General features: G+C 36.5%; 1 pseudogene; it reads right to left on the minus strand.

Moving 5' to 3' along the window:
* Positions 1-591: 591 nt before the first annotated feature.
* Positions 592-15,748, minus strand: part of LOC100349517 (heterogeneous nuclear ribonucleoprotein H2-like) — an 86,572-nt pseudogene continuing 71,415 nt past the window's right edge.

A 15,748-nucleotide genomic window follows, 5' to 3' on the forward strand; every position in this document is an offset into this window, starting at 1 on the left:
ATGCCTTGCAGGATTTTAAATAAAAAAAAACCCTACAATTAACAGACATGCTGAATGTTTTCATTTTGAATCATAGACAAAGCTCCTGTATTCGAGTTTTACTGAAAAGCATGATTCTCAACACAGATCTAAAGTTTTCAATGCATTGTGGAATAAGAGCAACATTTAACATAAGTGAAACTGCTTTAACCTAAATATGCTTCCTGCTTTATTTATAATCCTACAACACAATGAATTTGAAAAAAGCTGAAATTTGCTTTAACAGTTATGGTCAGTACTGAACTTTATTATATGTTTCAGTATTTAAAGTGATTGAACTTAAAGTCTTAAAAAATCTTGACTTTCACTGTAAAGTAAGCATAAATTGCAAGCCTATAATGCAAAATTATTAAACTTAATATTTGTTTTCTTAAAAAAAGGAAAGAGAAAGAAACAAAGAAGAAAGAAACAACGTGACCAAAATTGATGAAAATTAATTGTATCTCTAATTTGCCAGTCATACTGGATGTACTAGACATACCCCCACTCTATTCCACTCCCATAAATGCACAACATTTATGTCTGCAATAATTTTTAATACATCTTCTATACCTAAATGAGGTTAGACTGAGAGTCCCTTCTATCCTCCTGCCAAACGTGTTCATATTCACTCATTCTTCTCTGACCACCTCCATAACTACCACTCAGCTGCTGGCTAGCAGAACCCTCGTAACTGGACTGGTTTGATAAGCCCATTCCTCCCATCATTTGGCTACCACAAGCACTAAGAACTGCCCCTGCCATACAAGTCCAAAAGATTTCTACATAGTTAATATCTTAATCCTCTCTTCTGTTCCTGCAGAATTCAAGAAAAGCTCCTCAAAACTGAATAACTGAATTGCATATTAGCTTTATCTCCTGCCATACCTGCACTGCATCTTGATGAGTCGCAAATTCAACATCTGCTTTACCAGGAACTCTGCCAATATGGACTCTCATTGGATTAGAGATGAGAAAAAATTATAAATATCATTCTCAGTGGCTATGTAAGGTAACCCCTCATGTGTACACAGTGCCATGTGGTGCTCTGGTAACTGGATCCATCATCTCCATATTAATGATCAGGCATTACTGAGAAACAGTAATTGAGGTCTCTTCCAAATCTATCACATCTAAAACTATGCCCATCATTATAACCACCATAGTCATTCTAGTCTCCATACCCTTCAACACAGGCACCTTACCTCACCCATTCAAACCCAGCTTCCCTGCCAATGCTTTAACTCCCCTGCCAGCCCAGGGCCTCTTATAGGGATCTGGTCACTGCATAGTTATGAGCGTCTGAGGGGATTATATTGGCTTCAGACTTCAGCTTGGCTACTCTTGAAGATTTCAATGTACTTGTGCCCTGTTCATTTCTTGTGTCTTTTCAGCTATCTACTGTGAAACAAACTGCATGAAGGTCTCCCTGTGCTCTATTCCTGAAAGTGTATCATCAGTGTCAGCCCATTTGGCACAATTTCCAACCCTGAAAAGAACTGACCAATCTGTTTTTTGTTACTGCCAAATGGGAGTCCTCTAAGCCAGACTGAACTATCACTGGCAGCATCAGGATGATGCAGACTACTATGCTTCAACAGCTAATCCATTTCAACTCTGTTGGACTTGAATACTTCAACATATGTGTGTCCCTTGTCTTTTTCCCTGTCTTTCTTTAAAAACAATTTCAATTCATCTTTGGATTCACATTCTATAAATTCTTCCCTGCTTTGTCTGCCTGCTCTGGTGTAGATGACTGAATACCTGATGTGCCATCCTAGGCTTTGCAATCAGAAAAGAAGCATATTAACTTCATCAGCTGATCAGGAGCAGGATAGGCCCCTAAACGTCCCTTGCCTCCATGATCAGCATCATGGTGACTTTGGGCTCTTGGTGGAAAGCTTGGCTTAATACATTTTCAGTACAGCTCTAATGATAATGGGCAATTTTCCTCTTTCCCTCAAATGGCTATAGCAAGATAATAGATGATGACCAGAACTATTTTTGCTCATGTAGGCAACTAGTCCATCACTGTATTCTCTCTGAGTTTAAAAGTCTTAAGATTCATTCATGTTGTAGCATGCATCAGTGTGCCATTCCTTTTATCACTAAATAATCTTTAATTGTGTGAATACATTTCGCTCATCAGTTGACGCACATTTGTTTATTCCCATTTCTGGAGTATTATGAATAATGCTTCTATTATGAGCATGTATGTAAGTATGTGTTTTCTTCAGATATATTTTCAACTCTCTTGGATATATACCTGTGAGTGTAACTTCCTACTTGCATTGTAACTCTGTGTTTTAGGCTTTGAAGACTGACAAGCCGTTATCCAGTGTAGCTGTACTACTTTGCAATCCCACACAATATATGACTATAAAAATTTCTGCATATCCCCATCAGCACTTATTATTTGTCTTTCTTATTTTTAGTTACCCCACTGGATATGAAATAGTATCTAATTATGGTTTTGATTTGGAGTTTCCTATGGTTAAGGGCGTTGAACATCTTTTTACATCTTTCTTCGCCATTTGTATATTTGCTTCGGAAGAAGTGTTTACGAATTTCTCTTTCCATTTTTGAATATGGTTATTTTTCTTTTTACTTACCAATTATAATTGCTTCTATGTGTTAAATACAAGGCCCATACAAGTTACATGACTTACAAAAATTTTTGTTTCATTTTATAGATTGCTGCAATAAAGAATCAGACTCAGTTTTTGATATTTCACTCACGGCAATATTTTAGCCCTATCTTTATGCCAATCACTTTTGCCCCAGGACTCAGCAGGATGATAAGAATGTCTAGGTTTTTCATCTTCAATGTTGGAAAGAATTTCAAACTACACATAGAGATCTTTAGTCCATCCCCATAATCACCATGCAAAACTCAAGTCTTGTCTATTTTACTGACTCTCTCAAGGCATTTTGTACCTTCCTGGAAGTCATCTTGTTCACCCAGAAGGTGCCAGTGAGTGAAGGTATGTATTTCTTAAGATCTTGGTACATATGTGGGGTCATAATTATTCACATCCACACTAAAGGGAAGTAATAATCTTTTAACAAATGGTACTTGGCAGTTAGCCACATATAAAAGAATAATCTTGATCCCATTCTGTACATAATGTTGAAAAAGTTACTGAAAGGGGATCAAGACCTAAAATTCATAGCTAGAACAGCAAAATTCTCAGAAGAAAACATAGAAATAAACATTTATGACTCTGCATCAGGGGATATTCCCTTGACATGAAATCAAAGGCACATAGTAAAGAAAAGAGCAATAAGTTGATCAAAATAGCAACATTAAAAACTTTTATGATTCAAAGGACATCATGAAGGAAGTGAAAGTATGACTTAAAGAATGAGAAATATTTGCAAATCAGATGTGATAAATAATTTTTTTTTTTTTTTTGACAGGCAGAGTGGACAGTGAGAGAGAGAGACAGAGAGAAAGGTCTTCCTTTGCCGTTGGTTCACCCTCCAATGGCCGCCGCTGCAGCCGGCGCACCGCGCTGATCCTGGCAGGAGCCAGGAGCCAGGTGCTTTTCCTGGTCTCCCATGGGGTGCAGGGCCCAAGCACCTGGGCCATCCTCCACTGCACTCCCTGGCCATAGCAGAGAGCTGGCCTGGAAGAGGGGCAACCGGGACAGAATCCGGCGCCCCAACCGGGACTAGAACCCGGTGTGCCGGCGCCGCAAGGTGGAGGATTAGCCTATTGAGCCACGGCGCCGGCTAAATAATTTTATTTAGATTATGCAATGGGTCTCCAGAAAGCTCATGGACAATACATATCATGAAAAAATTATGCATTGCTTTCAATTTTTGCTTCATCAAAATAAACTCATGTTAACTTGTTATAACAAGTTTGAAAAGAATCTGAGGCACTAGGAAGGATACAATTTGAAAATAATTTCCACCAAATGGCCAACAGACACATGAAAAAATGTTCAAGATCACTAGCAATTAGGGAAATGCAAATCAAAACCACAATGAGGTTTCACTTCACCCCGGTTAGAATGGCTCACATTCAGAAATCTACCAACAATAGATGCTGGAGAGGATGTTGGGAAAAAGGGACACTAACCCACTGTTGGTGGGAATGAAAACTGATTAAGCCACTATGGAAGTCAGTCTGGAGATTCCTCAGAAACTTGAATATAACCCTACCATTCAACCCAGCCATCCCACTCCTTGGAATTTACCCAAAGGAAATTAAACTGGCAAATAAAAGAGCTGTCTGCACCTTAATGTTTATTGCAGCTCAATCCACAATAGCTAAGACCTGGAACCAACCCAAATGCCCATCAACAGTAGACTGGATAAAGAAATTATGGGACATGTACTCTATAGAATACTATACAGCAGTCAAAAAACAACGAAACCCGGTCATTTGCAACAAGATGGAGGAATTTGGAAAACATCATGCTGAGTGAATTAAGCCAGTCCCAAAGGGACAAATATCATATGTTCTCCCTGATTGGCGACAACTACCTGAGCACCAAAGGGGAAACTTGTTGAAGTGAAATGGACACTATGAGAAACAGTGACTTGATCAACTCTTGTCCTGACGGTTGATGTACAATGTAATACTTTATCCATTTTAGTATTTTTTTTTGTTCTAGTACCATTGGTTGAACTCTGTAATTAACACACAATTATTCTTAGGTGTTTAAATTTTAACTGAAAAGTGATCCCTGTTAGGAATTTGGAAAGCATTATGCTGAGTGAAATAAGCCAGTCCCAACGGGACAAATACCATATGTTCTCCCTGACTGGTGACAACTAACTGAGCACCAAAAAGGAAACCTGTTAAAGTGAAATGAACACTAGGAGAAATGGTGACTTGATCAGCCCTTGCCCTGACTGTTGATGAACAACTTAATACGTTATCCCTCTTAGTATTTTTGTTTGTTTGTTCAACTTAATACTTTCGGTTGAATACTGTAATCAATACACAGTTATTCTCAAGTGTTGAAACTTAACTGAAAAGTGATCACTGTTAAATATAAGAATGGGAATAAGAGAGGGAAGAGATGTGCAATTCGGGACATGCTCAAGCTGACTTACCTCAAACGGTAGAGTTAGAAACATACCAGGGGGTTCCAATTCAATCCCATGAAGGCGGCATGTACCAATGCCATCTCACTAGTCCCAGTGATCAATTTCTGTTCACAATTGATCATAATGATAGGACTAAGAGCCAAAGAGAGCACATAAACAAGACTAGTGTCTGCAAATACTATCTGATAGAATCAAAAAGGGAGAGAATGATCCAACATAGGAAGCGAGATACACAGCAGACTCATAGAATGGCAGATGTCCTAAACAGCACCCTGGCCTCAGAATCAGCCCTTAAGGCACGCAGATCTGGCTGAAAAGCCCATGAGAGTATTTCAGGCATGGAAAGCCAAGACACTCTGGGAGAAAAAAAAAAACTAAATGAAAGATCTCTGCGAGTGAGATCCCAGTGGAAAGAATGGGTCATCAAAGAAGGAGGTACCTTTCTCTGAAGGGAGGAGAGAACTTCCACTTTGACTATGACCTTGTCTAAATAAGATTGGTGTTGGTGAACTCAAAAGGCTTCCATAGCCTTGGCAGCTCATGACAAGAGCCTAGGGTGATTACTGAGGCCATAAACAAGAGTGTCAATTTGTTAAGTCAACAACAGGAGTCACTGTGCACTTACTCCTCATGTAGGATCTTTGTCCTTAATGTGCTGTACATTGTGATTTAATGCTATAACTAGTACTCAAACAGTATTTTTCACTTTGTGTTTCTATGTGGGTGCAGACTGTTGAAATCTTTACTTAATATATGCTAAACTGATCTTCTGCATATAAAGAGAACCGAAAATGAATCTTGATGTGAATGGAAGGGGGGAGGGAGAGGGAAAACGGAGGGTTGCGGGTGGGAGGGACGTTATGGGGGGGAAGCCATTGTAATCCATAAGCTGTACTTTGGAAATTTATATTCATTAAACAAAAGTTAAAAAAAGAAAATAATTTCCATTAGAGCATCATGATTTCTGCTAAAATCAAAGAACAAACATCCAATTTATGGTGAACTCACTGATGCTGATGATAAGTTTATGAAGACAATGTTTCAGAGAAATCATCAATTTGTAAGTGGATAATTCATTTTAAGAAGGGCAGAAACAGCATTAAAGACAAAGCCTACAGTGGCAGGTCTTCCACATTAATTGATGAAGAAAATGATAATCTTGTGCATATCCCAATTGAAGAAGATTGACCACTGCAGAAACAATAATCAACACTAAGATATATCAGTTGATTTTGCTTATACAATCGTGGTTGAAAAACTAAAGTGGAGCAAAATTTCTGCTAAACATATACCAAAACTGTTGTGCTCAGATCAGCTATACATGCAAGCAGAGCTTTAATGGAAGTGTTATACTACTGATATCAAGATTCTGGAGCATTTCTTCTATTAAGTGTAACAGAAGATGATCCATACAAAGCATAATCAAAATGATGGCTACTAAGAAGATAAGTGGTATAGATATGGCAAAAATGGATAGCACAAGGGCAAATGTTATGTGGACAATTCTTTTGGATGTTCTGAGTATTTTGCTTGTTGATTTTTTGGAGCGTAGGAGAATTACAGCATCTGCTTATTGGGAAAGCAGAAAATGCTCAGGAATTCTTCACTAGTGATTCCTTCTCTGCTATGACAAGATGCGCACTCGTTTTTCTCATCAAAGGCAGTTTTGAGTTTCAATTGGAAATTGTTATGTTACATATTACTTTATATATCTACCTTATAGGCCCAATTTAGCTCCTTCTGATTTCATTTGTTTCCTGATCATAAATTATCAACATGGGGCTGGCATGGTTGCATAGAGGGTAAAGCTGCCATCTCTGACCTCAGCATGCAATATGGGCATTGATTTGTGTATACAAACTGCTCCAATTCCTATCCATCTCCCTGCTGGTGGCCTTGGAAATACATCAGAAGATGGCCCAAGTGTTTGTGCCCCTGCCATCTACATGGGGGATCAAGATGAACCTCTTGGCTCCTGGCCATGGCCTGACTCATCCCTGGCCCTTGTGGGCATCTGGGGAGTGAACCAGTAGATATAAGATATCTCTCCCTCTCTCTCTGTAACTCTTTTAAATAATTAAATCTTTAAAAATATCCTTAAGAATGTCCATTTTTTCTTTAGTTAATGATATAGAAAAGACTGCATTGGCATGGTTAAATCCACAGGATTGTCATTTATTCAGAGATAGATTAAATGATGATATAATCACTTACAAATATATCTTGAACCTGATGGAGCCAAATTGAGAAATAAAGTTTATATTCTTGCTTTCACATTTTGGTTGAATTTTCTACATTTTAAAGCCTCTTCACGTAGAGAAATCTTAAATAAGGAGACAAATAAACCAATTAAAAATAGACAAAGGATTTGAACAGGTATCTTCCATGATGATATGTGAATGTTCAATAAACACAGGAAAATATTCTCAACAAAAGAGACTTCAAAGTCAGTGAGGAAATGTAAATTTAAGCCACAATAAATTGCTATCTCAGAAGCACTGGGACTTCCCAGCATCCAGAAATATGAGGAGTAATTTTTGTTGTTTAACTCACCTAGTTTATTTTGTAATATTAGTCCTATCAGACTGAGCTAACTATGAATATAATGTACATGGAAGGGATCTTAATCAGAAACCTCCAGAAAATCCAAACCAGTAGGATATCTATTTGTCTGTCTGTCTGTCATCTATCTATCTATCCAGACATCATCCATCAACTTCTTAGTGGTTTAGATCTTGTGCTTAGGCCGGTCTCGAGATGTCCTAAGATCTGCAGTCAACACACTGGGGATGCTACAGAGACAACATGTGAGTCCAGAACAAGTCCAAAGGCCTGGGACTAAGGAGTGCCAACAGTGTAGGTTTCAGTTCAAAAGCAAACTGGTGTGATGGCCAAGAGTTGATGTGTTAGTCTGAGCACAAAGACTAGAAAAGTTCAAAGGACCTGCTTAAACAGACAGCAGGAGGAGATCCCTCGTATTGCATCATTTTGCTCTGTCCAGGTCTTCAATTAATTGGATGAGGCCCTCTTATATTAGGGAAGTAATCTGCTTCAGCTTCAAGTGTTGATCTCATACAGAAACAATCTCACATATTCACATAGAATAATATTTGGATCAATTTCTAGGCACCCCCATGGCCTAGCCAAGGTGACACATAAAGTTAACTTTCACAGAATGTTACATTAAGCTACTTATAGTAGGCAGAATAATGCACCAGCCTGTGTTTCAAAAGGATCGTTGAGTCCTAATCCCTGTAAACTGTGAATATGCTGTTACACAGCAAAAAAATATTAATATTGAAAAAATTTTCACAAAATAGCTATTTTGATAGCTATTAAAATGATTAGCTATTTCCAATATCAAGGAATTACTGATTGAGGATTTACTTTACTAATTACAGTAATATAAACCATTATTTTAAAAATATAATATCCAACATTATATCAGAAGCATAGTCGGGGCCGAGGCTCACTTGGTTAATCCTCCGCCTGCGGCGCCGGCATCCCATATGGGCACCGGGTTCTAGTCCCCGTTGCTCCTCTTCCAGTCCAGCTCTTTGCTGTGGCCCAGGAAGGCAGTGGAGGATGGCCTAAGTACTTGGGTTCCTGCTCCCCAATGGAAGACCAGGAGGAAGCACCTGGGTCCTGGCTTCAGATCGGCATAGCTGTGGCCGTAGCGACCATTTGAGGGGTGAACCAATGGAAAGAAAACCTTTCTCTCTGTCTCTCTCTCTCTCACTAACTCTATCTGTCAAAAAAAAAAAAAAAAGAAGCATAGTCAACAAAAGAAAAATATATAAATTTGACTTCATCAAAACTAAAAATACTTTGTCTATCAGAAAACATCATCAAAAGAATGAAAAGACAAATCACAGAAGGGGAAAAGTCCTTGCAAATCATTAATCTGATCAGAGACTAATATTCTGAACATATTATGGGTCATCAAAGAAGGAGGTACCTTTCTCTGAAGGGAGGAGAGAACTTCCACTTTGACCATGGCCTTGTGTAAATATGATCAGAGTCAGTGAACTCAGGGGGCTTCCATAGCCTTGGCAGCTCATGACGAGAGCCTAGGGTGATTACTGATGCCATAAACAAGAGTGTCAATTTGTTAAGTCAACAACAGGAGTCACTGTGCACTTACTCCTCATGTAGGATCTTTGTCCTTAGTGTGCTGTACATTGAGATTTAATGCTATAACTAGTACTCAAACAGTATTTTTCACTTTATGTTTCTGTGTGGGAGCAAACTGTTGAAATCTTTACTTAATGTATGCTAAACTGATCTTCTGTATATAAAGAGAATCGAAAATGAATCTTGATGTGAATGGAAGGGGAGAGGGAGTGGATAAGGGGAGGGTTGTGGGTTGGCGGGACGTTATAGGGGGAAGCCATTGTAATCAATATTCTGTACTTTGGAAATTTATATCCATTAAATAAAAGTTTAAAAAATATTCTGAACATATTAATAAGTCCTACTCAACAAAAACAACAAAAAACCATCTTGTTAAAAATAACAGACACAAAGTACAAATTATGTTGATTAAACATAAATATAAATACATATTTGCCTCTGGTGATATAAAATTATGATGAGGTGTACTTTTTAATTGCTTTATATTTTGTAGTTCCAATTATGTCTTGTTATTTTTAAAATTTTATTTTTAATTGAGTAAATAAAAGTATGCTGTGGACTACATATTGTTTTTCTCTTGAAAGAATGAGATTTCATATTATACAATTCTGGCTCACCAATTCTTCATTTAATATTTCATTTTATTATTCCTCTAATGCATATGATTTCACTTTATTTTTGTTCTGCATATAAATTTATGCTTACAAAACTTTCTTCCCATGATTTCACTCATATTTTATAAGGTTTTAAGATGGAGTTTACATTTTCTTGAAATATGATCCATACAACTAACTATAAAATAAGCTTTTTTCAGAAGTCATTCAGCCTACCCTTGTACTATGTTAAACTATGGAGAAATTAGTGTTTTAGAGCCATAATTCATTAATAATTAATGAGGGCAGTACTCACGACTGACTTTCTTAAACTCGAGTAAATGTTGTCACAACACAACTTACTCAAATCCCTATTGCCGATTAATTTCCTAGCAACTCCTGAACTCCATTTATTTTCATCTAGTCTCTTGAGGTTGTATGAGGAAAAAATTTGGGGTGTGTGAGTGAGTCAAATACTTCAAAATTTATTGTTCAGTGAGATCTTCTTTCTGAGTTAATTTTATCATTGAATCTAATACAAGGGCTTGAAATGTATTAAGTAGTTATGTGCTTTATGATTCACTTAAATATTTATCTATCCTTCAGGGATATGAGTCCTTCAGGGAGATGAGTTGGTACTTTTTGTCACTATCTTACCCCCTCCCCCACCCGTTAGTGATTTTGCATCTAATTCTCTGAATTCTCACTCTAGGGAAATTCTCTATATTAAATACGCCTCTTTCCCTCTTTGTCATGTTATCCCCCTATGGCCACAACGGCCAGAGCTGTCCTGATCTGAAACCAGGAGACGGGAGCTTCTTCCAGGTCTCCCATGTGAGCAGGGACCCAAGGACTTGGGCCATCTTCTACCGATTTCCCAGGCCATAGCAGAGAGCTAGATTAGAAGTGGAGTAGACACGATTCAAACCAGTGCCCACATGGGATGCCGGCACTGCAGATGGTGGCTTTACCTGCTTCACCACAGCACTGGTCCCAACTATATTATTTCTTAATGACAGTCTTAATCTCTGAAAAAGTATTTCTATAACCTATGCAAATTTGTGAGACAACCAACACTATCTCTATTTTCCCATTATTTTATTCCTAAAATGGTATACAATATTGAATTCTAACTTTAGTTTACAAGAATGTGGGAAGTAATCATTGATATCTATGGTTGCCAGGTTTAACTAATGAAAATATCTTGTTAAATATGAATCTCAGATAAACAATAAATAAATGTGTTTTAGTATAAGTATGTGCCATGCAATATTTAGGAAATATTTATACTGAACTTTCTTCAAAATTGAAATTAATATTTTACTGGATTTCCTGTATGTTATCTGAAAACTCAACTGATTTCTTACCCAAAATAAGAGCAATTTTAATAACTCTTGAGATGTTAACTTTCTTTAAATTTATGACTTTTGAATTGTGAAGTGTTTCTCATTGTAAAAATCATTAATATTTTAAGGTAGTTCAATGAAGAGCTTCATGGATACCACTCAAAGTACTTTGAAAGATCAGTTTCATGTTGTCAGTAGAACATTTCCTGAATTTTCCCCATGAATAAAAACACATTTAAAAATTCCTAAAAATGTTAACAGTCATGTATTTTTAATGGAATTAAACTAAAGAGGCAAAGAGTGAATCTATCACCTATTTTGGACTGAGTTTCCATAAACTACACAGAAACGTGCTTCCAACCTGAAAGGAATGAAATAAAAACCTTTAAATATTGTATAATATTGCATTGCTTTTAGGACTATAGAACTCTTTTTATCACAAAAATTAAGGGCCATATGCACATCAATTGTAAAGCAACTTTTCCCCCCTCAAATTTGTCTTTGGGGTGCTAAAAATAAAAAGCTTCATAGCTCACATCATGTACTCTAAGCATGTACAGCCTAAAGCACAATTTTACAGTTGAATTTTAAGCCCCTGTGAAATGGGGTTTCTAATGGAAATGCTGACAGACTGCTAGCTGCAGGGATACCAGCAGGCACCATTATAATAAATGGGTCTGAGGGAGACATGATACAGGTCCACAGGTAATTAATGGCAGGAGTAAAGTAAAATATAGGCACACCATCCCACTGAGAGCATGACGCAATGGAAAAAGCTTGTAATGATATACAAAGAACGTCTATTTAGCAAAGAAATCTGAGGAGAGACTTGTAAAATAAATCACAAACCAGGACTGTAGCTATAGGCAGTCATTGCATATACCCTTATAATTAGGATTTTTACAAAAACACTATAAAAATCATTTTTGGCTAAGCAAAATTACTCTGTGTAATTGATTGAGAAGGTAATGAAATACAAACACAACTACTCAAGTAAGTTAATGGTATCCAAGGGTTTTCTACTTAGAAAGTGTAGCCCTAAGGAGTCCAAGCACATGACTTCATTGTGCAGAATTGAGTATAAAATATATTCTAAGGGGACAAAGTATATCTGCATTATCTTTCCCCAAATGTCTTGATTTGGTCTTCTTGATTTGCTTGCTGTTTATGTTTGGAAATCAAGAAGACGCTTAGAACTTTTTGGTCACAAACTGTCTTGACCCTTGAAGTATGCGGAACTGTGGGTCCATTTTTTTTCTCAAGCTCTGACCTTTAATTCAGCCATGACCTTCCAGAATGTTGGTGGTTTCAGTCTAAAATGTGTGACGGAGGATAATGCATGTAGATAAAGACACCACAATGCAGTTGGGAGGATGTGAGGTGGGTGGCAGGTAGGGGACCAGTTGAAAAAAAAAAAAAGGAAAAAGAAAGAAAAGAAAAATGACTATGACAGATAATTGGCTTAAAATTTTAAGAGATTTCCATCAATCCTCTAACTTGTTCCTGGCCTCAGGGTTGCAATAAATTAATTCTATATGTTAGGTGGGATGACAGAGTCTCAAAAAATCTGAATGACTTGCCAATTTCTTATTCCTAAGACATTGCAGTAGTAATAAGGAGTATCAACCACTTCCTCCTGCTAAAGTTTTTCTACTCTAGAATACTGGCTTTGTAATAAAAAAATAGAAATTTTTCCTGAGTTAAAAATATTCTCAATTGCTTTACACGCAGAGACTTTGGCTCAATACTTCAGATAAACTGGCTTCTACTAGGTATGTGTAAATAGATTTATAGTTTCTAAACACCAAGCAACCATCAATAAAAATTAGCTATTGCTATTTTCTCATTAATTACTACTAGAAAACAGTTCACCTAACAAAAGTACTTAACTTGTCTTTTTTTCTAGAAAATCTTGTAAAAATGTACAAAACCTATGTTTTTTGAAATGAATGATTCTTCTCTTTTTTCACCTTCTTTCTTGATCTGTTAGCTGTCATCTTGATATTTTTGAGTGCGATGAAGAAAGAATGTAGAGTGACATGGAAATTCGTCGATTTTTAAGTTTCTGATTATGAAAAATGATTTAGGTGAAATTCATAGGAATGTATTTTACTTATATTTGTTGAATGAATGAGTTATATTATCTACTCCAAATTTCTGTTACTAAATTGTAATTTTAATTGGAATATGATATTATTTTCAAATTACCATAAAAATAAAGTGGAATTATGGTGATCCAGTATTTTTAATTTTAATTGCACTTACGATTTTCTTTAAAAGTAAGAATAATTCTTTAATATTAAAAATAAATTAAACATAGGAATCTAGGGTAATGGGCAGATTGACAGGAATTACATTCTCTAGTCCTCTTGCTCTTCTATTTTGAAAGCCACATGGGGTATGTCTTACTTGCTTCAAAACCTAGTAAGATACAATGCAGGGAAGTCAGCTATGAAACACACAGTAAGAGCCAAAGTACCATACTTGCAGTGAAAGAAGGAATTAGAAAAAGACCTCCCCACCAAAAGAGGCTAGAGGGAACCTGGTCTATCTTTCCTTGGTAGAAGAAAATTATTTTCTGTGGAACAGCTTCATGGAAAATTTACAAATTACCCTTCTTATGAATTTGTAGCCCAAGTCCACATGGCCTTTGTGGTCCAAAACGCCTCAGCCCAGTGCTTATTTCAGAGTGATTTATGATAAATGTATAAGTTTAAAATGTTCCTTATAAAGTCAATGAACTTCCTGTATTTATAGGTTTTGCATTTTATATTCTTTTTATTTTTTAATTAATGCATGACAAATTTAGGGGATATCATGAAATGTTTTGATTCAAAGTTGTGTAATGTTCAAATTAGGGTAAGTAAATCTATCTCCTCAAGCATTTGTCATTTCCTTATAGTGAAAATATTCAAAACTCTTATAGCTTTTTTGAGACAAGCAGTACCTTATTATCAACAGCTATGCTATTGTGAAATAGAACAACAGAACATGTGAACTCTTGGCAAATTTTTCCTCAATACTCCCCTCCCCTCCATGTATTGTCCCCAAGCTCTGGTAATCAATATCATATTCGCAACTTCTGTGAAATAAACTTTTTCAGATTTCACATATGAGTGAGTATTTACATTTCTATGCCTTTCTTATTTCATTTAACATAATGACTTCTTTCCATGTAGCAAATAATAGGATTTCATCATTTTTACAGCTGCATAAGATTCCAGAGTGTATATTCCATATTTTCTTTATCTATGCATTTGTTGATGGACATTTAGCTTGATTCCATCTGTCATTTGTGATGAATAATGCATAATAATGCATTGGAGTATAGATGTCTATTTGACGTGCTGAGTTCCTTTGGGTTTGTACTCAGAAGTGGGGTCGCTGGATCATATGGTAGTTCTATTTTTAATATTTTTAGGTTGTCAATAATTATTCCCATAATGCTACACTAGTTATAGTCCCACTAACAGTGTGAAGGAGTTCTCTTTTCTCCACATCCTCACCAGCACCTGTTATCATTTATCTTTTAATAATAGCTACTATAACAGGAATACGGCATATCTCATTGTGATTTTTAATTACCTTTCCCCTGTGATTAACTATGTTGATATACTCTTGGCAATTTGTATATCTTGATTTGGGAAATGTCTATACAGATCTATAGATGATTATTTAGTTGGAATTTTTTTACTATATTGTTTGAGTTCCTTTATAGGCAGAGTCTTTGAAAATGTCATGGAACATGATAGTATAAAAAATGATACATGAACTCTTTTGGACCTAAATAAACTTATTTTTAAAATTCATTTTCTACTAATATTTTGAAGTCCCCTTTTATGTACTAGGGTAACCCCTAATTAGATTTACAGTTTTCAAGTATTTTCTCTCATTCTGTAAGTGGACTCTTCACTATCATGATTATTTCTTTTGCTGTGTGAAGATTTTTTAATGAAATCTGATTTTTTTTTAGTTTTGCTTTAATTTCCTGTGTTTTTATGGCATAATCCAAAAAATTCTTACCCATTCAAATGTCCCAAAGTATTTTCCCTATGTTGTTATTTTATAGTTTCAGATCTTAATTTTAGCATTTTAATCCATTTTGAGCTGGTTTTTGTAAATGGTAAGAGACAAGAATCTAGTTCCATTCTTCTGCATATGGATATCCAATATCCTTGGCATCATTTATTGAAGAAGTCTACTCAATGGGGCTGGTGCTGTGGTGTAGCGGGTAAAGCTGCCACCTGCAGTGCCAACAACCCACAGGGGCATCAGTTTGAGTCCTGGTTGTTCCACTTCTGATCCAGCTCTCTGCTATAGCCTGGGAAAGCAGTGAAGATGGTCCAAATCCTGGGGCACCTGCGCCCGCGTGGGACACCCAGAAGAAGCTCCTGGCTTCTGGCTTTGGATCAGCAGAGCTCTGGCTGTTGTGGCCAAGTAGGATGTGAACCAGAGGATAGGAGACATCTCTCTCTCTCTGTGTTTCTCTCTCTCTCTCTTTCTCTCTCGCTCGCTCTCTGACTCTCCTTCTGTAACACTGACTTCAAGTAAATAAGTAAATCTTAAAAAAAAAAAAAAAAAGAAAAAGGCTAC

This window comes from Oryctolagus cuniculus, chromosome 8 (genome assembly GCF_051225735.1).
Source record: "Oryctolagus cuniculus isolate XC-2025 breed Fujian yellow rabbit chromosome 8, ASM5122573v1, whole genome shotgun sequence".
Taxonomy (NCBI): domain Eukaryota; kingdom Metazoa; phylum Chordata; class Mammalia; order Lagomorpha; family Leporidae; genus Oryctolagus; species Oryctolagus cuniculus.